The following is a 23,870-nucleotide window of genomic DNA, read 5'->3' as shown; positions in this document are numbered from 1 at the left end:
TCCGTGTGTCACTGCGTACAATTAGACGAAAGGTCCTTAGCGCGTACGTGCCTTAGTGATGTTGCACGTGTGGGCTGGCTCAAAAGGTACGCATATGAAGCCATTTTCTCGTACGTGCTTTTTGTGGAGAGCGAGTGGGTGATTCTTGTACTTCTTGTCAGTTCACACGCTATTACTTCACAACGGTTCCAGTTCGTACTCCCTGTTTACTCAGACACCGTTCAATTCTTCTTTTGGCGGGGTGTTGCCAACGCGCACACGCGTGTCTTTTTCACGTTCTTTTTCTAGGCAGATGGTGAGTCGCGCACATATTTTCCAACTATGGTTGCCCCCGTGTGTCGCGTACCCCATCAGAGGTCATTGTAGGCTGTGTGTATCACGCGTACGCGTATATTTGAGTTTCTGGGTGCCACAGCGTAGTGCGGATTCATTTTTCCATGCACATGGTCTACCAGGGATTGCGTGCACGTTTAATATTGTTTTCGGGGTGCCTGTGCGTTGCGTGACCTGTCATCTTCCCCCAGGGGTCACAGACAGCCTTGCTAGAGCACTACGGTACGAATTCAATCTAGTACCCTACCCCTTTCACCCCAATTGCCCAGGACAATTGTTAACTGCAACTCCCATACACACAACAACATCAGTGCCATGGTTGGGAGGCGACCAAGCAGTAGGGGAGGCAAAGGTGGCCGAGCTCAAAGAGGTGGGCGCGGTAGGGGACGTGGCCAGGATGTGCAGGGTGGCCCAAGAGGCCAGTGTGTGGAGGACCAATCGGGGACACCTATGCCCCCCCAATGGTTGCGGTAAATGTAGCTGACACCATCCCAGCTGAGCCCTTGTTAAACTAGCCCATATTGTCAACTGAACCAGCACAGGATGACTCCCAGGCTAACTTCTGTGTCACCAAGTCTAAGCCACGTGTGGCAGTGAAAGTTGCTGTCACCAGGCCATGTGGATCTGGGGCAGCAATGTCATCTTCTGCCCCAAGTAAACAGGGTGAGGAGGCTGCAGGGGCAGCTGCAGCTCAATCCACCCCAGCTCCGAGTCTCCCAGCCGGGACAGTGTGAGTCCAAGTCCATTACACTGAGGTTGGTCCTGCCAACATCACCCTGCAGCTAATGCCTGCAGTGAGACCTTTGATCATTGTGCCTTTGGAAACTTCCAGTGCCCAGTCCACCTGCGCTTCTGCCCCTACCCACCAGAGCGGCGTTAGCCACTCAGGGTCTGCACCACCTTCCAAGAAGAAGAAGGGTGCTCTTGCAGTACAGGCTGGGGACCCAGACACGGCTACACACTCCGGCACGTCAAGGAAGCCTAGTTTCAATGACGCCGAACTAGATGCACTTGTGGCCTATGTGTTGGAACATAGCCACGAAATGGTGGTGACTGCAGGGTGCAAGACTACGCCTGCTCAACGTAGGGCCCACTGGCAGACCATTGCAGACTGCATTAGTTCCCTTGGATTCGTGAAGCGCACAGCTGATGAGTGCTCTAAGCAGTGGAATGACCTGAAACGCAGAGCAAAGTGCACGCTGGCTTCCAATCATGCCTCTTCTCTGGTGACTGGCGGTGGATCTCCACCAGAGGACAACCAACTCACTGAACATGAGTCTGTCGCTGGAGGCTTCATCGCAGAGGAACAGATCTGAGGTGTGGGAGGCCTACCAGATCTTGAAGCATTGTCCGGTGAGTGCTCATGCATGTGTGTGCAATCCATGTGTATGTTGCTTGGGTGATGTGTTCTGATTGAGTGCCAGGTGAGGCTGTGTAGTCATGACTGGTATGGGTCACCCATGTGGTCCCTCCAAACCATTCCCCGGCCTTGGGTTTGGGTATGACAGTATCCCTTCTGACCACAGTTGCCAATTTCAGCATGATTGTTTTAATCCTTGCCATTTTTACCGCACATTTTTTTGCCGTACTGCCACAGATATAACATACTTCTTTCATAGATTACACCCCACAATGGCCCACATGTATTACCTTGTTATGGGAATGATTTAACCATTCAGGCTGATTGAGTAATGGCCTGCACACAATCATTTTTGGGCCCTGTTTGAAGTAGAACATGACTGTTGTCTTCTGTCATGTTGAAGTGACCAACCATAGATGTATCCATCTGCCTGCCATCACTGCATCAGTGAACACTGGATTTGTTGCAGCGTGTGGCACATGCGTGTTTTGTCACACTATTTTGCATGTTTTATCTCATGATGTCCATCTCACATGGATGGGTGACAGTACTTATTTCCTGCCATATGGCTGTACTTGTCAAATGTAGCATGGCTATGCTACGTGCCATCTGTGTGCTGGCCTGTGTCATGTATGTGCATTGGACATGCCACTCACAGGCTAATGTGTGATGCCAGTGCTATCCAGCATGCAGCACATGTGTTGCTTTTCCATCTTGGAGTCCTCAGTGTCTGCTTTTTGCCTCCCCTTCCAACTCATTGACAGTGCATGCATGCCAGGGTTATTGTCATGTGGGACATGTGTAATTTATGTACTGGATATCTGCCTCGTCAGGCCTATGTGTGTTTGCTATGGTGCTCATGCCTGTTTCCATTTGTTATCTTTCATGTTTTTACAGGTGATGAGGCACTTGATGCTGTTGAGGAGGAGGAGATGGTGCAGGCACAGGAGGAATCACAGCCACAACCGGGCACCACTGGAGGACGTGGGGTGGTGGTGGGTAAAAACCCATTTGTCCTACAGACCATGCTCTCCACGGGTGTCTCTGGGTACACCTCCGGAGACCTCTATGAATCAGGTGCTGAATCGGACATTGAGACATATGTGCCGTCGCAGGTGAGTGTTTCTGGCAGGGATGCTGTTCTGTCCAACCCACGTGCACCGGGGGTAGACCCCTCTATGGGGATTTCAGTATTGGAAAGACTGCCTGTGGCGGTTACGGATGCAGGGTCACACTCCACAATATTTTCTCCTGTTCCTGGGCCAGCAGATCAAAGGAGGAATGCAGTCCTGCAGCCTCAGGCAGTGCCAGCACAGCAAGGTGCACATCACCTTGCCCCAAACAGGTGTGGTGCCTGCCAACGTGGTGGCCGTGCGCCACCAGGCAATACTGCGTGGGAGAACTCCATGTACAGTATAGCAGCACAACAGGGGGCATCATGTGAAATGATGGCTCAGGCAATGGATAGGGTGGCCACTTCCATTCTCCCCCCTGAAAGGCAGATGGAGCTCCAGCAGCAAGCAACAGACTCCATTTGCCACTCACACAGGGAGGACATGTTGCTGTCCAACAGGGCCCGACAGGCTGGACTGGAGACTCTGCGCACAGCCATATCTGTAGAGTCACAGGCCCACGAGGCAGCCCTCAGGTTAGAACACAGCTCCCTCAGAGATACTCTGGGTGAACTTGAGGTGTCCCGGAGTACAAGGGCAGAAAAGCAGCTGGAGCAGCTGACACGTACACTATCAGCTGAGCTCCAGGCAACCCGTCAGGAGATTCGGGCATCACGCGAGGCCATGCAGGCAGAAATGCGTGCTACCCATGAGGTGCTGCATGGGGATCTCCGCACCATTATCCTCCAGAACCAAACCTTCCACACCTGCATCCACACTGCCATGGAGGACCATACCAGGACTTAGCGTGGTCTGCCTCCCATATCACGGCCAACTCCTGATGTAGCAGCAGAGGGTGATGACAGCGACAACAGTTCTCCCACTGTAGCGTAGACGTGCAGGCCATGAGCCCATGGAGGTTTTTTTTTTTTGTTTCAACATCCACACATGTGGGTGTTGGGGTGCACCCTGTACCTCATCCCTCCTGGGTGCCTGCCCCCCCGGTCCACACATGGCCATTTTTTTATTTATATATTTATTTATTTATTTACAGTGTGTTGCTTTGTGTGGCTCCCGTAGGCATCCACTGTGTATTCCAGCTGGGCACATGCAGGCTTGTCCTGTCTTTGGGTTAGATGCTTGGGTTCCTGACACACACACCCCTCCTGCTTTCCCTTTCCATGGGCTTGCAAAGGGTGTGACCAAGTGACAGTAACTTACACAGTGACATTGGTCTCCCATGAGTAGTATGGCCAGTCTGTAGTCAAAACTGTGTGTACATCCCTAGTGGGGATTGTTGTTCGATTCTACACTGCATGGTGGATTGATATTTGCTTGTGCAACCATGTCTTTATCCTTATATACATGTAGCTTTTTCATGTCTTAACAAGCCCATCTCCTTTGCAGATGCAGTTCATGTTGTATGCAGTACACTAACACATTTGCCTGACAGCAACACTCTGCAATTGGAAGGGGTCGATGTGCTGCCTTAGTCAGGTTGTGACACTTGCAGTAGTTTAATGTTTTACTGTCTTATCTTGCCACTGTTTCATCCTGTATTGATGTTTTGTGTTGCTGGTAAGTATTTGTTCATCTGTGCTGTTTCTTATTGATTACTGAGAGCATATTGTCTGTGGCCTGTTTACATTAGGGACAGTGCACTTTGTGACACTTGTGTCATGTGTTGTGCATTCATTTTGATGCTTTAACATTGCATGCCATGCCATGGTTTGTTGGGTAGCTGAGATGGGGAGGGGTTGGGTGACATGGCACTATTTTGATGTGGTATTTTGGCAAGGGGGTAGTCATTCATGCTGCATGAATGTGTGTCTTTTTGTGACACAACATTGGGTATCGTTAAGTAGCTTGGGATGCACACAATGTAACACTTCCAGGTGAACAATCTCAGGCTGGTATGGTTGTGACAGTTGACTGTCCCTTTTGTCATCATCATTGATTGTCAGCTGGTATGTGCCAGGGCTGTGTGCACTCCGCAGGGGTGGGATTTTAGGTGAAGTAATTTGCCACCAGCTGGGTACGGGCTGCCTCACCACGTGCCCTTTCACCTCCCATGCGCAGTGGCCGTGCATGTGGTTGGGGATGTGGGGGCACCACCATGTCCACCGGCACGCCCCGGCAGGTTGCAACGTTGTGCAGGACACATGCTGCCACTATGATCCTGCACACTACTGGGGGGGATATAGCAGCTGCCCACCAGAGCGGTCAAGGGAGCGAAAGCGTGACTTGAGCACTCTGAATGTGCACTCCACTATGCCCCGGTTTGCAATATGGGCTGTGTTATATCTTACCTTGGGTGGTGTGGTGGGGTTCCGAATTGGCGTCATTATGTAGGTGCTAAGAGGGTAGGCACTGTCCCCTGGGGAGGTGATAATGGCTATCATTAGTGGGGTTTTCACATTACTCAGTGTCTGACATGCATGCATGTGCAGAGGCATTTATAGTCACCAATCAGCAATGTGTCGCCATGCCGCCCAGCTTCCAGGTCCCGGTTTAGGGGTGACATTCTGAAAATGAAACTATCATGGCTTGACCCTGGATAGTTGGCATATACTGAAGTGATGATTCCCTTGGCATCACATACTACCTGCACGTTGATTGAATGCCAGTGCTTGCGGTTTCGATATATGTGCTGAGTGGCCCTGGGAGGACGTAGAGCCACATGTGTGCAATCAATGGCACCTAGCACTTTGGGGAAGTGTGCCACTCTGTAAAAGTCCTGGACCACGGCCTGCCTTTCTGCAGGTGTTCTGGGCATGTATATGTGCCTGCGGACTGAGGGGCATGCAGTCATGATGGCCTACACCTGGTGTAGGCAACGTGACTGCGTGGCCTGTGACACACCCCCCAACTATGGCACTTGTCCGCTGAAATGAACCAGTAGCCAAGAAGTGCAGTACATTGAGCACCTTTTCCAAGGGGCTCAGTGCTTGCAAGCACAGGGTGGGTGATGTGAAGTCATCCTCCCACTCACTCACCAGGTCTAGGATTATGTGTGGTGGAAACCTGTACCTCCCATACACTTGGTCATCAGGCATCCCAAAAAGGCTGGTCCTGGGTAAAAAATGCGGGGCCTGGCTATCCTCCTCCTCCTTCTTCGGTGTCCCACGACCACTGCTGTGAGGAACAGTATATTCATCGTAGCGTCTGAGCTTGTTTGTTGTTTGCGTGCACTTTTATGCTGCGCGGTGCCGCTTACGCCTGCTTCCTGCTGGCGTATGTGTTTCCAGATTAGCGTGTCGTTTTTGGCGCACGCCTTTCCCCTGTTCGATTCCATGAATACGTGTTGTTGGCGCGCGTGTGGGCGTTGCAAGCATTTACCTCATGTACATCCCCGTAACGCCCACATTTTCACGCATTGTTCCCCATTCTGCGTGTTACGCCCCGTGTTACGCCACTTTTCTTCTGTGCGCTGCGCTATGTGCGCTTTCCCTGTGCCTTTAAATGACGCGTGCGACCGCGTGCGCCACCCACGATTTTAGTGCACATCCCAGGATTTACACGCGCACTGAATTCCATGAATCGATGTGCGCGGCTTTGGCACACGTGTGCTAAGATTTTCACGCTTGCGCTGCGATTTTCACACTTGTGCTCCCCTTTTCGGCACACATTCATTCCATGAATCTGCCCCTTAATTTTGAGCATAAATTGTCCAGAATCTATTGGGTGTGGTGTAGTGTATTAAGATTGTGATTTTTCAACTGCTTGATAATAGTGAAATGTTTTATAACTGATGTGTCAATAAATGTATATTCTTTTACTCATAAACCTTGAGTCAGTGTTTGTTTGAATCATAGTAATTGCTTTCCTTTGTGTAACTATTGATACTGCTCACTTTACTCTTGAGATAAGTATGGCTGCTCAGCCATCGCTACCATTTTACTGTGTAGTACAGGCTTGTAACAAAGGTGAACTTGTACTGTCACTTGCAGACTTAATTGTGTATGGTCTTCCCAAAGGACACTGCATATAATTCTGCCTAACACTAACTGATGAACATGAGAACAAGCTGGAACTCTGGAAACTGTCTTTAGAAGATGCTTATGGAGTCGGTAGGATTTTTCGTAAATTGAAAGTTGTCATTGCTGATGAAGTTAGCATGCTATCCAATCTCGTGCTTACTTTCATACATTTGAGAATACAGGCGGTGCTGAAAACAGAACATGGGGAACTGTTTGGTGGAAAACAATCAGCCTGCGGCAAGGACTCTGCGTAGTAAATATATACAAAAGTGCATTGGCAGCATAGGGAATGTGAACGTCTGGACATATTTGCAATATCATGATTTACTGTCAACAAGAAGAAATCTGCATATCTTCAGTATGTAGATATGTTAAAAGATGAAAGTGTAGGAGTGTTGAGCAATGGTGAACAGAAGGCCCTAGACAGTAAGCTGATTTCTAACATATAACACACAGGATGTACTGCTTCTGAGATTATGTTGGATATGTGATAAAAGGAATAGATAATGTGCTTGCTTGCTGCTTACTCTTGCAGAATCTAAATGACTACATTCTGTAATGATGACAATTGAGCATGAAGACATCATAGACATAACGTCTGTGGATTTTTTGAAAAGCCAAACAATGCCATTTGAATTAAATAGGAAAGCAAAGTCACATCTGCTTGACTTGGAAAAGTAAATTTTGTGAACAGCAGGATTAGAGACAACTTTAAAATTGTGTGCCAAATCCTGAGTTACGTTGAGAAGTATCTTGTATGTAAAGATTGGACTTTTTAATTGAGCATTGGGAAAAACAGCTGGTTGTGTGCCTTAGTGCCAGAGTATTTAAGTACAGTTAATTCTTGTACAGTTTGTCCATGTATGCCCAAAGGGCTCAGTTTTCACTGTGCTGTACCTAGTGCATACATCTCAAGGATTAAGTTTAGATGTTACACAGGTGGGCGTTTTGTCTAAGGAAGGCGTGCCTTATGTGGCATTGTCTCATATAAGAAAAATGGTAGGATTATGTTAATAGTGTTTGGGGAGTCTAAGGTTGCTGCTGACATTGAGAATGCAGTTCTGTACATTTACACTATGCTCCTCAAGTACCGGGAAGGCCCATTTTAAAGGAAGGGGACAGATGATGCTACTGAAAGACAAAGGGAGGACATTGTCCCTGTTAAAAAGGAAATATTGGCAGAGAAACAGAACAGTAGTCTTTCTTTTCATGAATCCACTGAATTGGCTTTTAGTAACACAACAGTAGTTGAATGCTATTGCAATTCACCTTTGACTTTGCTGTTTCAGATGACAACAGTAATGGAAACTGTAAACATTCATGCAGACACTGCACACTCTGTTGAATTAACCACTCTAAAACACTGATTAAGGCAGCGGCTGTGGAAGTGCATTGCACATTTTCAATTTGTGATGTGGTTGCATCTGCAAGTGAACATTCATATTTCTCTGAAACTTTTCTACAACATGCACATGAGTTGTGCATATCAATCTTTGAAGTGGTACAAAATGAACGCATTCCAGTTAAATTTTTTGAAAAACTACAGATTTGAAAACACTACTTATTAAAATATTTTCTTCCCGGCACATGATTCTTCCTCTGGCACGTTGTTCTTGCTTGTTTGATGGCACCTTAGAAAAATGCTTTAAAGAATAAATATGGGGTGGTGAAGGTCAGTGATTGTGTTTTTTTTTAATTTATATTTTCAATGTCTGATATGAATTGTTTATATAAAATGTATTAAGTGTGTTTAGATTTGTAATTTAGTATAGTTTATATGTGTTACTTGTAAAGTAGGGTTTTCCATATTTAATTTCAGTGTTTAGGGTTCAAGCAGTAGTACATGTTATGGTATGGTTATGTGTGAGAGAAATACATCACCCATATCACATGTCCTTGCTTCTTTTTCTATAGGTAGTTGATGCATACCCTTCACTTCATATGCACATCCCTTGTCATGAATTCCAAGGCTGTAAAACAAATTATCACTATTATCCATACAATTAGCTCATGTTTCTTTCAGGCTTAGCATCTTGAAACTGTACTGCACCAAATGCATCACAAACTGAGAAACCCATTTACTATCCTTTCAAACTCTTCTTTTCTCATCTTATTTACACTACATTCAATCCTTTGCATACGTACTCCAGTCATAAAAGGCTAAACTATAATAGTCCTCTTTAGGAGTCCTAATCAAAGGGTGTGCAAATACAAGGACCTCACCTGTTTGTACCTGTTGAGGCCTCATAGGGCCAATGGCCTGACCCACTATCCTGCGTTTCACCTACAAACTAATCACTACTACTGCTACTCAACAAAAGATATCACCATGTACCTCCTCCCTCCACTACCAATCCCCATTCTCACTAGTGTTTGAATGGCCAAGTGCCCTGTACAGCCCCAGAAAGCTACCTTAGTGAACCTCATCAATAATGCCCTCGCCCCCATCCCATTGAACATTTCTTTAGTAATACCTGGCATACTGAAACCATAACCTCAGTGTCAATTCCCAAACCACTTCTAAAGATAAGACACGTTCACTGGAAACTTACCAGTTGTAATTAACGTCCCCTGTAAGGTGGCAGAATCCATGAATTACCACAAATAAGGAACATAAAATTTGCCAACATCAAAACCAAGTTAGCATTGATTGCCTGCACTCCATCATAAGACTTGTCATATTTAAGGCCACATTCAAAAATATCCACAAATCTGACACAAAAGGAGTAACAAATATGCGGTCATAGGGAAGAGCTTGATATCCAACTTCGAAGCACAACCACAACTTTAATACTTTTTAAGGGTATGTAAAAGTACATCTGTTCTGTATTATGTTGTGTTGGCCTAAGCGCACACATTAAATTGCGCCATCCAAACTTCATCTTGGCCATTTTGCTCACTTTTCGGGTTTTCACTTCACATATGGTGAAGTTTCACAGCCTGGAAAGATCTAAACGGGTCTTTGCACAGACATGTGAGAAATGTGGAGCACATTGTTTGTCTTTAATTTAGGGCCTTGAAGAGCTGACACAAATGTAGCTAATCAGTAGTTTACGTGCTTTCCAGTCTTCTTGACTCCTGACTCTCCGAGGCTAATTGTGTGACTAGGAGCACAATTCATGCCATGGGTATTTCTGATGGCTGAGCTACGGAGTAGAAATGCAGGATGACCTTTTAGCTAGAAGCAACATATAGTAAATGGAGCACACAGAATGTTACCTTGAGCTAGGAACAAGATATACTCCTACACCCTGCTCTGCTCAGTAAATTGTCTGAGGGATGATGCAGAGCACTGCAGCACATGTTGCCATAGCAAAATGCCCACATTTCACAGGTCATGAACTGTGAGCACAGAGTAAACTGGAACAAATTTAAACTTTTCTGGAAATGTATAAAACATTTCTTTCCCCCCATACCTTCGCTCATCTTCTCTATGGCTGTAGACAGACATGGATGAATCAGGGTCCGCTTAAGCGACAATAAACTGTTGTTATATATTTGCTTTGTGACTGATGTGTCTTCATTTATTCGCAGTAACTCAGATTTGGGACTAACATGTAGAGGTTTGCTGCACCCCTATTCCTGTTACATCTCCCGATGTCTGTACATTGTGTAACAACATATGTGGTTGCATAGCATGAAACCCAAAGAGGTTCATGCCCTAAGAAAGCACACGATTTCCAAACAAATTGTGAAACTGCCAGATATGGTTGCTGATTATTATTTATACATTACTACCAACATTTAGTTTTCTCTACCAGACAGGCTAGACCTTTGCATGCATTGGTGCTGAACATTAGAGTGCCCATATTGTTCTACATACAATACTGTGATGTTTTGTTGGAGTTATGATTTGTTTCCTTACAAAACATGTGTCCAACAGTACAGTGATCAGATCTTACTGATGTGCTTGGGCTGCTTTACCGGAACTCTAAGTTACTCAATGTCCAATATACTCCTGGTAGTCCGGTACACCCTTTTTCTTTCATATCATCTTCCCCCACCCACATGCAGGCTACAATATAATGTGTTTGCTTTGCCACCTCTGACAGGTGTCACAGAAGAACAGTGCCTTCACATCTAGTGTTAATGCAGCCCCCGGAATACATTTTAGCAATGTCCCTTTATCAGGTTCTTGGTAGACAATGTTGGACCTGGGCAAAATAGACTTTTCTCCTTCCCTCTGGTGCCAGCTTCTATTATGTACATCAAGATCAGGGACTTCACTTGTGTGTACCATGAAAGTGATTGAAATGATTGCTCTGCAATTGAAGTAGAATTAATCACTGCAACTGATCTCCCTCTTCTACCTATTAATCATCATCTGTGGTCAGAGATGGTAGGAATTAGATTTGGGGGTGTATTGAGGAATGGTGAGGGAGTAGGCAGCTTATGTTTGGAAAACAGTGAGTAACCACGGTTTATCAGTTCATCGACTACAGATCTATTTCTGAGTGGGTGTCTCTCCGGTATGTATACTGCAACATTAAATGTTTATAAGTACTGAGTCAGTGCTTACAACAAGCACCATTCTTGTGCATATAGCGGCTGTTGGCATGAGAGACAAAATGACTGAAATCGCACCATTTGGCAGATACATGCCAACTGCATAGCAGAATATGCCCATTCTCAAAGTATTATCATACAGTAGCATTCATACAGGAGGTCATAAAAACACAGCCTAATATTAGGGTTTTACTTTTCGATGTATATCTGATGCTGCATTAGGTTACATTGTTACAGTCAGAGATTTACAAACTTTTGCTCTCCAGATGTTTTGGACTACAACATCCACCAGCCCATGCCATTGTATTCAATGGTGATGGACCATATAAGGTTTCATCAGGAGAATGGTAGGTTGCAGACTTCAGCACTAACACTTGATTGTGCTTATGTACATAAGGTGTGGGGTGTGTATTGTATGCTTAGTGCAAGGGCATCACGTATGGGATGCCTCAACTCTCCCCTGTACAATATATGGAACATATTAAGTTGTGTATGCAGCATTTGTACACTGATCATTCGAATGTTCTGTAGCAGCACGTCCTGTTCTCGAATATCTAAAATGTAAACATATTAATGTTCTGTGGCCTACCTTCCTGCATGACAATGACACAAGGATGCCAAACGTCAGTAAATGTATTTGTTATTTTCATGACAAGCCTAGAATATTCGACAAAATTAACAGCTTGTGCTTATGCTATTCTGATGTTTGGAGGTCAGAATATCCCTGGAGAAGCTGTGTGTCATATCATCTGAGATGCAGTGGTGTACTGGGTGATGGTGTCTCCTTCATCGATGAGGACACATACAATGCATCCTCTCACAACAGATAGCCACTGCCTGCTCCCCTTCAGGGAACAGACACATTTTGGGCCAACTTCAAACCAAAGAAATGCTGGTCTTCAATAACTGCTCCTCATTCCACCACCTTGTCCAAGTCACAAAACATACTGCCAGAAAAAGATCAGACCATCTAATATATATCAGATGTATCTGAACAAGATTGCTCTTCCTATCTGGACAATCTATAAAGGTTAATCAGAACATTAAAGAGAGGTGATTTATTGGCCTGAGGAAGACCTGTGTTAGGAGAGGTCGAAACATGTGATGGCAGGAAAAGCTAATCACCACTAGCAAATAAAAAGCTCTAGAAAAAGAAAATGATAGAACATATACATTGCATGCAATAATTTAGGAGGAATCTGAACACTATTAGCTTTCTAAGCTAAATCAATGGACTATGTGCAGTGGATAAACCAATAACTTGTTTAATGCAAATTGTTGATGTTGACTCATAAGGGCACTGATAATCCTTGCATCTAGTGTGTCTAATTGTATGTATGTACAAGCCAAGTGAATAGGAACCTATGTGAAGTGGTTTGTGCAGCAGAGTACATGTCCCCTTTTCCCAGTTCATTTGAGGGCATATTTGTTACATAACAGATGGAAGTTACATACTTTAGACCAGAGCATATGGTTTCAGTTATAGTACGAGGGAACATCACAGGGAACAGATTAGCAGCATACAATTATTGGCCTGGCATTGGTCAATTCGGCTCAGCCTCTCTCTACAACCTCGGCTTGTACTTTACTTCGGCATTATCCACCTGTGGGGTATCAAAAGGCACCCTAATGATAGAAAACAAACATAAGTAACATGCACATGTTTCTGCAGCCAGGACAATGGTCATTGTGGTGGTGAAACATCTGAACAATATAAAGCAATACCACTGTTGCTCTTGATATCAAATTATCCACTGACCTTGGATGATGAGGAATTTCTACAAGACACAGATAGCACAACAACAACTGATATGTGGGCACCAAGAGCTCAGAAGACCACTGAAACCCCAGAAGAGGAAATGGGACCTAACACTAAAGTCACCCTTAAAGCGGTTTGCCAGGCACATTCATTTCTCCAATGTGTTTGCCTTATTTTTTGCTATCATTATGTTACCGTTATCTTGCTGTGATTTATCCTGCACACTGCTGCTCTTCGCATGGTCATGGTCATCTTCTGTGTGTGATCTGTCTCTCTCCATCTCTCTCATTATCTCTTACTGTGGTGCATTGTTTCTCAGCTCTGTGTGTCTGAATGTCTCTCTCTCTCTGTTTGTGTCTCACCACATTCTCTTCCTTTCTTCTTTATCCTACAACAAAGTTATGTGTACTTTTTGAATGCATTAACTTATGTTATATCATGTTATGTCACATTATGTCATTTGTGTTTATTAATTACTTGCTTGCTCTCTTTCTCTTGATCGCTCTTTGTCTTAGAAAGTTTCATCTGTATGTGTGTGTGCCCCTCTCTGTCTTGCTATATTATTTCCCTTTCTTCTCTACCTTAATCTGCTATGGGGTGATGTGATAATGCATTACAATATGATATACCTTTTCTTTATAGCATCCCACTGATAGACATCCCTCGCCCATTTGCAGTAGGACATTAACTACACCACTAAGCTTGTTGGCATTGCACACAGTGTATCATTTTCCGCCCAGCCAGTGTTTCTCTCTCTCTCTCTCTCTCTCTCTCTCTCTCTCTCTCTCTCTCTCTCTCTCTCTCTCTCTCTCTCTCTCTCTCTCTCTCTCTTTCTCTTTCTCTCTCTCTCTCTCTCTCTCTCTCTCTCTTCCTCTTTGTTTCTCATTCTCTCTGTCACTGTCTTTCCCCCACTCTGTATCTGCCTCTGTGTCTGTTTCTGTCCCCCCTCTCTCTCTCTGTATCTCTCATTCTCATGCATTCTGCTTGTTTAACTTTCTTTATACAAGCCCCATAGTCTGGCAACCTCAAACTAATGAGAGTAGCAATTAGCAATTAGGAGGGTGCTGTGAGAGAGGGACAGGGGTGAAGACTCTAGTACATTTGACGCCATATACAGAACCTACATGAATCCCCAAAAATCTTTTAGCCATATCCATGCAGGTCCCACTCTTATTGCTCATCACCACTCTTATGAAACCACTGACTACCATCCCCTTGCAGGTTTGCTGACCCACATGCCTGCTTCAATTTTTGAATTGTGTTTTATTGCAGAGTATTCAGGAGAACGATGTTGGGAATGATGTTGGAGTGGTGGTGCACTAGACCTGGCAGGGCCAACACCATCAAGTGTGATTCTCCTCATACAAACCTGTCCAGGTAACACAGCCTTCTCCTCACTCCCACACTCACTCAGGTCCCATCTGGTACTTGCCCTAGTGCAAGCCATTTGGCACAAATTAAGTATGAAAATCTACCATATAACCCTGAGAATTCCTACTTAATAGGGTTAGACATTGTTTCTTTATACACCAATATTCCACAACAAGCCACATTAGAAACAATAAGCGAAATTCTACTCAACAGACTAGACAACGACCCTGTACCAAGTTCATTCATCCTTTGGTGCATAGAACTTGCACTGACACGAAATTATTTTGAATTTCACGAAACCTTTTACCAACAGGTTGAGGGCACAGCAATGGGAGCCACTATGGCCCCCAGCCTAGCAAATCTGTTTGTCGAATTTTTCGAAAAACAATACATTTACATGACAAACCCATTTAAAGACAATATTCAATCGTGGGCAAGGTATATTGATGATATACTTATGGTCTGGACAGGAACAGCAGAAAAAGCTGAAGAATTCCTCAACTGGCTTAATAGCTGCAATCGACATCTGCAGTTTACTATCAACATTCAAAAACACTCGATCGACTTCTTAGACCTTACTATCTATCATGAAGAAGGCCGACTACTAGTGAAACCTTTCCACAAACCCACAGAGAAAAATTCCCTGTTACATTACGAAAGCCATCACGTTAAACATTTAAGAGACAATTTACCCTATGGCCAATTTTTACGTCTAAAAAGGAATAGCAGCCAAAAACCAGCATTTGAAAAAGAAGCCGAGAACCTAGCTGCAAAACTTAGACAAAGAGGGTATCCTAAAAAACTAGTGAGGAAATCCGCAAAGAGAGCATTCAATAACAACCGCGACGCCTTATTGGAAGATAAGTGTAAACAACCTACCAACGATCGCCTTGTATGTGTGAATACCTTCACTAATTTGAGTCTCAAAATCAATCAAATAGTTAAGAAACAATGGAAAATCTTTGAAAAGGGCAATTCATCAATACCAATACCTATGTTTGCATATAAAAAATCAGCCACTATAGGTAACAGAGTGAGCAATAGCAAACTAAAGACTATTAGACCCTCTACGCCAAGCCTCACACAAATTTGGGGCAACGACCCAATTGTGGGCCATTATCCATGCGGTCAATGTATGATGTGTAAACAAACACAAAAAACTAAAGAAGTAGATATAGGACTACCAGAAATGTGGAAACAAAAAAAGTTCACAAATTGTAATTCGGAATATGTCCTCTATATGATTACCTGTCCCTGCAACAAACATTATATAGGAAAAACAAACAGAAAAGTAAAAGTAAGAATGCAAGAACACAAAAGCTGTCTTAAGAACAAAACAGTAAATGCCCCTCTAGTAAAACATTTTTCAGAAGCCAAACACGGATACGAAGATTTCAAATGGACCGTATTGCTAATGATCAAAGGGAACGATCACCATACTAAAAGTAGAATTCTTCTTAAAAAAGAACAAAGACTCATCTTTATAACACAAAGTGATAAGAAAGGACTTAACGAGTCCATTGAATGGCTTAAAATCTAAATACTCATTTCTGAATTATTTGGAAAAAACGACATCCAATAGAACCACTTTGCTAGAGATCTACTAATGTTTCTCACTACACCGAACCTGATTGCCAGTAAAATAAGACACTAGCCAGCTATCCTCGTAGGACGTTACAACACCACAAAAGAAGGACTAACACAGAGAACCAGGCACTCATGTATTTACACACCTAACATGGCAGCCTACTCAGGTTTCCCAACGGCACCAACAGACGTTCGGCGGCTCATCAACCAGACCGCCCAGGAGAACACCCTTCGCAAGTTAGGAACAAGGGATTGACCCGGAAAGGGCACAAACACGCAATTTTGCCGCGAAACAAAGGTAAACAGTTTTATAATAACAACAGGTCTCCGCATTATAACATTTGACACAACGGCATAACTAATAGGTACTTTTGACCCTCTAGACGCCGCACACGAGTTTTGAAAATCAAATGGCCCGCCCCGCAGCGACGACTTTCCAAGCGTCCGGTAGAGACTAGAAAGAAATACCCTACCCACGCCTGAAAAGGTAGGAATGAAAGGCAATATACGCCAATTACATCATGGCTACTAATCAACATTAGGTTGTTTATTTAGGACTTTGGCTAATCCCGACCCAAAGAGAAAAACGGATCTAATGACTCCCTTATTTAACCTATTTCAGGTACCTAAGGAATAATACATATTCCCCCAAGAGAACGTGTCCAACATATGTGGATTTATCTCTACCAACAAAGGGAGCCCCTACACAAGAACGGAAAGGTAATTTATCTATCTAATTCCGCTTCATAACACCCTAAATTGTGTTACCAGAATACTATATAATATTGACTCTGGTTTTCTGGTTTTGTCAACAGTCACCTCTCTTTTTAACTAAAGACTCTTCATCTAAAGAAGATTCCAGACAATCTGACTGATCACTCAATATGGATGTTTAAGACTACTCCTGAAGAAAGTCCCTACACCCGATATAGAGGACTGAAACATGTTGAGTTGGCAATCTATGAGTCTAACTAGATTGCACAGAAATAGCTAGAGATCTAACAAGATCTAATACCCTACGATAAACTACAGGACCCAAAGCTTAGGTTAAATACTAACAGCTAGACCACCATATGCTCCTAATTTTTTTAGAACTACGAGTCTTAATTAGTCTTTGTAAAGGTTTTGACCATGCATGCATTTTAGAGTGTTTGAAAATGAAATTTTTTGTGTATCTATATATGTACAATGTTTAACTTAAAATAATTACTATTAAAGTTTTTTTATATCTTTTCTAAATGTGAATTTATCACTTAGAGAATAAGTGACTGTTGACAATTCCCTTTTCCTACCTTCCTTATATTGCTAACAAATTAAACCCAACCTGTTCCCCCTTTTGGTACATCACATACCCATATCTCCGGCACTATCTGTGGGTTAAAGGAAGATCAGTCTAGGTATCCAATTGCCCAATTACATGCTATAAGTCATTAAAGTAGACAGTGAGTGAACAATAGGGTGGGCCTTTCTGTTCTTGTGAAAACTACCATGCTCACATTAGTACATGCAAGGATTGAGGGTGACCATATCCAACTTTCCAAAAAGAAATCAAACACATTGTAGTGTCTGAATAGGTGGAAACTGTGCCCCACTCTGCCCCCCCAGTAATGCAACCCAACCGAATTTTTAGAGTCCCCCAGGCCAATGTCAAGTCTATTGGCCGTCATCAGCTCTCCTTCCTTGCAACCCCACACATCCCTTCCCACTTAGTCCCACAGATCAATGGCTTATCTACACACAGACATACACCTTCACCCTCTGCTAACTCTAAATGTGCCATACCCTTCCTCCCCTTCTGTTCAACTGTACAGTAGGCAATATTTGGCTAAACTCCTGCGTACACTTTACCATACTGTGCCTAACATGTGTTTCTTGCTCCCAAAAATAAAATGTTTCCAATATTATGTACTTAATTCTATTTAGTGTGTGCCTGGCACAGTATAATGCAGAATAACAGAGCACAATATAATAGATCAAGCAATCAAGGGATCATACAGTCCCTTTCTTTTCCATGACCAAGGACATGATTGATTTCTAAATGTGTTTTGTGTCCTTGCATCAATATTTGGGGTCAGAACCAGACCCCACAAATTTGAAATGTCTTGTAAGTGTTCTAACTTGTTTAAGGGCTTGTAAACAGGGGTGAATTAGCCCTTAAATTCTGCTTAGGTCAAAAATATATGATTTACATCATAGGATTCTAGGAGAGTTCAGACACAAGTGAGCCCCTATTCCCCTGTACTCTTTGCTTTATAAGAGTGCATAAGACCAGCGGTCTGTACAATGTGTAATGGGTGGGTATGTTCCAGGAAATGCTCTAAATTCAGTAACAACCCCTCAACAGTATGTTCTCATTAAAAAACTACACCCATTATTACCTCAAAATAAATAGGTGACCCTTGGCCCTTCTTCGGTATGCACTTCCAGATATGTGGTTTGACAGGATTAATCAGGACTGGCTTGCTCAAAAGGTGTCCTTTTCAGCCAAAGGCCAACCTGTTGCACCATTTAGGGTGATTCAGTATCATCATCAATGTCATCCATAGACCTCCACATGAACCACCCATTTGTGTCTATTGATGTGGTCATGTGGCATAGCCTATATAGCCAGAATAAAGCATGGTTATTGTCCAAGAGAAAATATGAACAATGCCCAGGTGAATACTCAAACATACTGCACATGGGTAAAAGCCCAAGATGTCAGTGTTAGACATGGTCATAATAAATGTAAGGAAAACGGTCATGGTCACTGCCCAAATAGAATGCTCGGGGACCAAGGAGAAAAAGTAAGACATTGATGTATTGAAAGAAATTAACACTGTCCTGGTTACCACGCAAACAAAATGCATAGTGGTAGAATGATATCCCAAGCAGTCAGAATTAAGCATCGTAATACTATGGTTATAAAAAAACAAATGCACTGTCAGTGAGGAAAGAACCATTTTTCAAAATAAGGCATGGTTATAATACATGAAATTACACTGTCCCGGTTAATGGCTAAATATAGTTGACCTTAGTTCCAATTTATAGCACAGCAGATGACAGCTTTGCTGATTTCTAACCTTGATCGTATAAAAGCATTGGTAATAGATTCCACAGAGTCACCTAGAGATCTTATGGTAGCAACAGAATGTTAGGCAGAATTATATGCAGTACCCTTTGGGAACACCACACACAATTAAGATTACAAGTGACAGTACAAATTCACCTTTGGTACAAGCCTGCACTACACAGTAAAGAGGTAGTGATGGCTGAGCAGCCAGACTTATCTCAAGAGTAAAGTGAGCAGTATCAATAGTTACACAAAGGACAGCAATTGCTATGATTCAAACAAACACTGACTCAAGGTTTCTGAGTAAAAGAATATACATTTATTTACACACCAGTTATAAAACATTTCACTATTATCAAGCAGTTGAAAAATCACAATCTTAATACACTACACCACACCCAATCGATTCTGGACAAGTTCAGCTCAAAATGAAGTGTGAGCAAAATGGCACTCCAGTAATTTAAAAGGGGGGGAAAGACAAAGTTAGACAAAAGTTGAGCAGCACCAACAAGTAAGTAAGCAGGGCAATCTAGAAAAAGGAACTACAGTGAGGAAATCAAATCAAGGGGCCTGGGCCAAAGTCAATGGACCAAAGTCTTTACAGAGTATCACACAGTTCAGGGCAGTTTGCGGTTAAGTATGCTAAGAGTTCAGAACAAAGTTGGTTGGATGAAAAGTTACTTTAAAGAATAGAGAAGGACAAGCCCTCGGAATAGGCGAAAGATTTCACACACTTTAACCGCGGTTGGAAAAAACAAACAAACGGGTTAGCACAGTACCTTTAGAGCAGAAGAATGCTGTAGCTGAGGCACAGGTTACTGGCAGGTCCTGCAGGCTCACGGTTCCTGAAGCGACTGTCGGACTGACAAGAAGGCGGAAGACTGGAGTCCTGCACTGCCCAGGGAAGAAACCAGCAGCAGAGCAAAGCGACAAATAAAAGGTGCGCTCCTTAAAACCCAAGCAGGGTCCGGTCTTCCCTGCTATCCCATTCACTGTAGCTGTGCACAGCAACGTCGACCAGAGGAGCAAGGCCTGTTTTGCAGTTTGGTTAACTGGTTGTTCCCATCAGCTCAAGGGGAGAAGATTCCTTACAGATCTTCCCTGTCATCGAAGTTTGGAGATTCAGACCCCCAGCAGGGAGGTTCAGTTGTGGTAGAGGTCCTCTTCTGTCAGCTTCTCTTCAGTTCTCTGAATCCAGTGGCGACTCTGCCTTCTCAATCCCAGAGACCTGTATTTATGAAGTTTTCCCCATTGACACAGCCTGGCTGTCAATCACACAGCAGGGTGGCTGTCCTGGTGGAACAGTCACCTAGCCAATCAAACAGGAGTGCGACTTGGGTTACCAGGTGAAGCATCTCATCAGTTTTAATGCACAATAGAACAACTCTAAAGTGGTCTTCACCAAGGGGTCTTTCAAATGCGGTAAAGCAGTTGGAGGAGGGGCAGATAAGAAACATACATTGTTTCATCAAGTACCATATCAATTTCATCCAACAAGTTTCAACACCTGAATCAGAGCCAACTGGCATTTTTTATCCATGGCAGACTTAAATTGCCCATGTGAAATGGTGTGAACTGTTGAGAAAAATATGACATTGCTTTCGATGGAGGCAGTGAAATAAATGCAAAGATAGGAAATTGAAATGCACTGAGCATGTGTAAAATGTTATAGGGAATGAGTCATCTGTATAGTTTGCACTGAATAAGCTAACCCACAGTAATCAACTAACAATTTCCCATTAAATAACATTCCCCCAGTAATTAATTAATATACCCTTTAACAGAGCAGTGTAAATGATTCAGATGGCAGATTCTGTGTTGTTCAGTGGAAGTAAATGTGCGTGCAAAATGCATTGGCTGTCTTCTTCATTCAGAAGGCATTATGGTGTGCTTTGCAGGAAGCAAGTTGATACAAATGTGCTCGAGAGCGGGGGTGTTCGGAGAGAGAAATGCCATGATTCTAGACGATCAGCTGGGGTGACAGGAGACATCAGGAAAAGAGGCAGGGTCAGTAAGATTGACAGGCCTATGGTATACATCGAGCTGCAAGGGAGGTGGAACTTCAGTCATCATTTGGCAGAGAGAAGATACCAAGAGGGAATCTGGCCTGTGCAAGGAGGGCAGAGCCAGGCTGTGAAGAGAGTGCAAGATTCTCTCCAAACAGCAGTCTGAGAAATACGGGTCGGTGTGAGGTCACTAGCTTTTCACTGGGCTGCCAAAGCTGTGAAATTTGCAATACTCCCACTTGTAGATAAGACACTTCAGGGAGGGCCTTTTTTTTCGTGATAAGCAATGCAGAAATCTACACATTAGAAACGAGTGTTGGTGAAACCTTTTGGAGCGCGCAGATAATTGTGTGATATTCCATCAGTCAAGACAGTCAGAATTTTTTGAAAAGAATGTTTGTTTTCTCTTTCTTTGACCTGGGTAATTGGGAATCACTGAAGTGTGACAGGGAAAAGTTGACATGCTATTGTGCTATGTGCTTTATGTCTTTTCTTTTAGATGGTACATTCTGTAACCACGTCTGGCTTCAAGATCTGGGTCAGAAGAATTGAATATTTCCATTATGAACAAATGTGGCTCATGTATCTTTTGCTGAAGGCTGAACTAGTTCTAAAATGTGTATCGCAGAACCTATTTTTAAATCACAACACATATAAAAAGAAAAAAGCATTTGCAAAAACCAAATCGGTGGAGTTGCATTTTTGTGTCTATGTGGATTATTTTTAAAAGAGGGGAAATAATAAGGAAGTGTCAAAGTGTACCCAGAAGCGGTAAACAATATCCCACATGTGGTAAAGTGGGAGGTAAAATTTGAGGAACCAGCTAGCAAGCTAGAAAACATATGATCCATGTGAGTGTGTCAGCTGTGCATGCTGACAGCTGCGCACACCCGTCAAAGACGGTTGCCTGGTTTCATAAATAAGTGACAGGAAAAACAGCTGCTGCTGTTCTGCCCCTGTAAGTGCGAAGTCTGATCGTCTGCACTTACATTCAACCCTAAACAGAATGCACAAATAAGGGAGAGGTATACTCGTCTCATCATATAGGGCATTACTCGAAAAACACTGTGCTACCATGCTACCGCTATTTTACCACAAGTCTAAATACCACCCAAGTATGTAATAGCCCTCTGACAAAACCCCTAACATATTTTGGTGTGTTGGCCTTGTGAGAACAGACTGTAAGGCAGTTACTGGGTGTGGCAAATGTATTCAGCATGGGCAGTTGGTGCATTAAAAAAAAAAACATTCTGTGTGGTGATATTATGTCCCAAGTAGAGGCCACATTTTCAGAGCTGGTGAACTACCTGGAGGCAAAGCTATTTGCCCATGAGGTGTGGTCATTAGAAAATGCTGTCCTTTGGCAAGATCGCATCTGTGGGGAGGTGCAAAAAGAACCATTAAATGACATTCTGTGAGGTGATATTATGTCCCAAGTAGAGGCCACATTTTCAGAGCTGGTGAACTACCTGGAGGCAAAGCTATTTGCCCATGAGGTGTGGTCATCAGAAAATGCTGTCCTTTGGCAAGATCGCATCTGTGGGGAGGTGCAAAAAGAACCATTAAATGACATTTTGTGGAAGGAGCTTTATCCAAGTTTGTCATTTGAGACTTTTCAGAGCTTCAGTCAAAAATGCCAAAAAAGATTGCTTAGTAAGGCTATGTGCGTAAATCTGGTTTCTCTTTTTTTACATTTTTTTTATTATTGTGTTATAACCACATTTTGTTTTTCACAAATACAAGAGAAACTGTACAAAACGAGAAAAAAGGAAGAAATAAAAACTATAAAACAATAATTACAAACAAATGTCATCATTGCCCTTAACTTTGTTAAAATTTTACTCTGAATTCATAGCTCATAAATTAATTAATAAGCAATTCCATTACAAAATTCTCAACCTTCGTTATACTAACATGGAGAAATGGAAACCAAGTATCCTAACAGTATTCCTTCGGAATTATTCCAATTTGCTGTAGGACGTGAATCACATTAATAGTTAAGGCTGTCTCATGCCCCGCTATCAACCTTTACCAAAACATTTTTGATGAGAGGGAATCAAATGAAGCAACAAAACGACCCAAATACTTCACCCTACTCCTCCATGTTCCTTGGCATGCTCTCATTAGATGTTCTATGGTCTGTTTTTTGGATCTTCACATTCAACACATAAGGAGTTAATCTTTTCTCTCAAACCCCACCTTTCAAGGACAGCTCCCGTATGTATCACATTGAGTCCCACTCTTAGAAGGTTTCCTCTAATTCTTTGATCTGGAAACTTTATTAGATATTTAGGAAGACTACCCATTTTTTTATCACACAGTGTGAAGGAGGTTGATGTTTTTGACCCCCTCATTTGATAGATGGTCTTTATCCAATCCATATTCAATCGAGCCTTCTTTGTTTTCATTGGATAAGAGATTAATGTGGCTAAGTCACTGTCACTTTTCTCAATAATTTTCCCAGCCAAGAGTTCACATTTTTTTAATGTCGGGGAATGATCTACTATAAGGTGCAACCCTAGGTTCTCATACAAAGTATCACCTTGCAGTATCTTTATCAGACTATATAAAGATAATAATCACCAATCTACCTGAGATTGCAGTGAATTTAAACCAAATTCAAATCTCAAAGATGTTATAGGTAGGCTGTTCGGCTATTTTAGCACTTCCTTCCATATTTTCACCACATTTCGCTGTCAATTCACATCCCATGACAATGTTGTTGCTTCAAGCCCATACATGAGAACTGGTATAACTTTTGACATATTAAATCGAACACTAGGGATCATAAAAAACCTACAGTA

At 43.0% G+C, this 23,870-nt stretch overlaps 1 long non-coding RNA gene across 1 annotated transcript; it reads left to right on the top strand.

Annotated features, from left to right (window-relative positions):
* Positions 1–16,193: 16,193 nt before the first annotated feature.
* LOC138579551 (uncharacterized) lies at positions 16,194–16,880 on the top strand. The gene is made up of 4 exons (XR_011304061.1): positions 16,194–16,306; positions 16,392–16,495; positions 16,631–16,728; positions 16,824–16,880. It is a non-coding gene; the product is annotated as an uncharacterized lncRNA (long non-coding RNA).
* The last annotated feature ends 6,990 nt before the right edge of the window (positions 16,881–23,870 follow it).

The sequence above is a fragment of the Ambystoma mexicanum genome, chromosome 3p (genome assembly GCF_040938575.1).
Source record: "Ambystoma mexicanum isolate Mex_15411 chromosome 3p, UKY_AmexF1_1, whole genome shotgun sequence".
In the NCBI taxonomy this organism is placed as follows: Eukaryota; Metazoa; Chordata; class Amphibia; order Caudata; family Ambystomatidae; genus Ambystoma; species Ambystoma mexicanum.
This window is presented reverse-complemented; position numbering and strand designations above follow the sequence as displayed.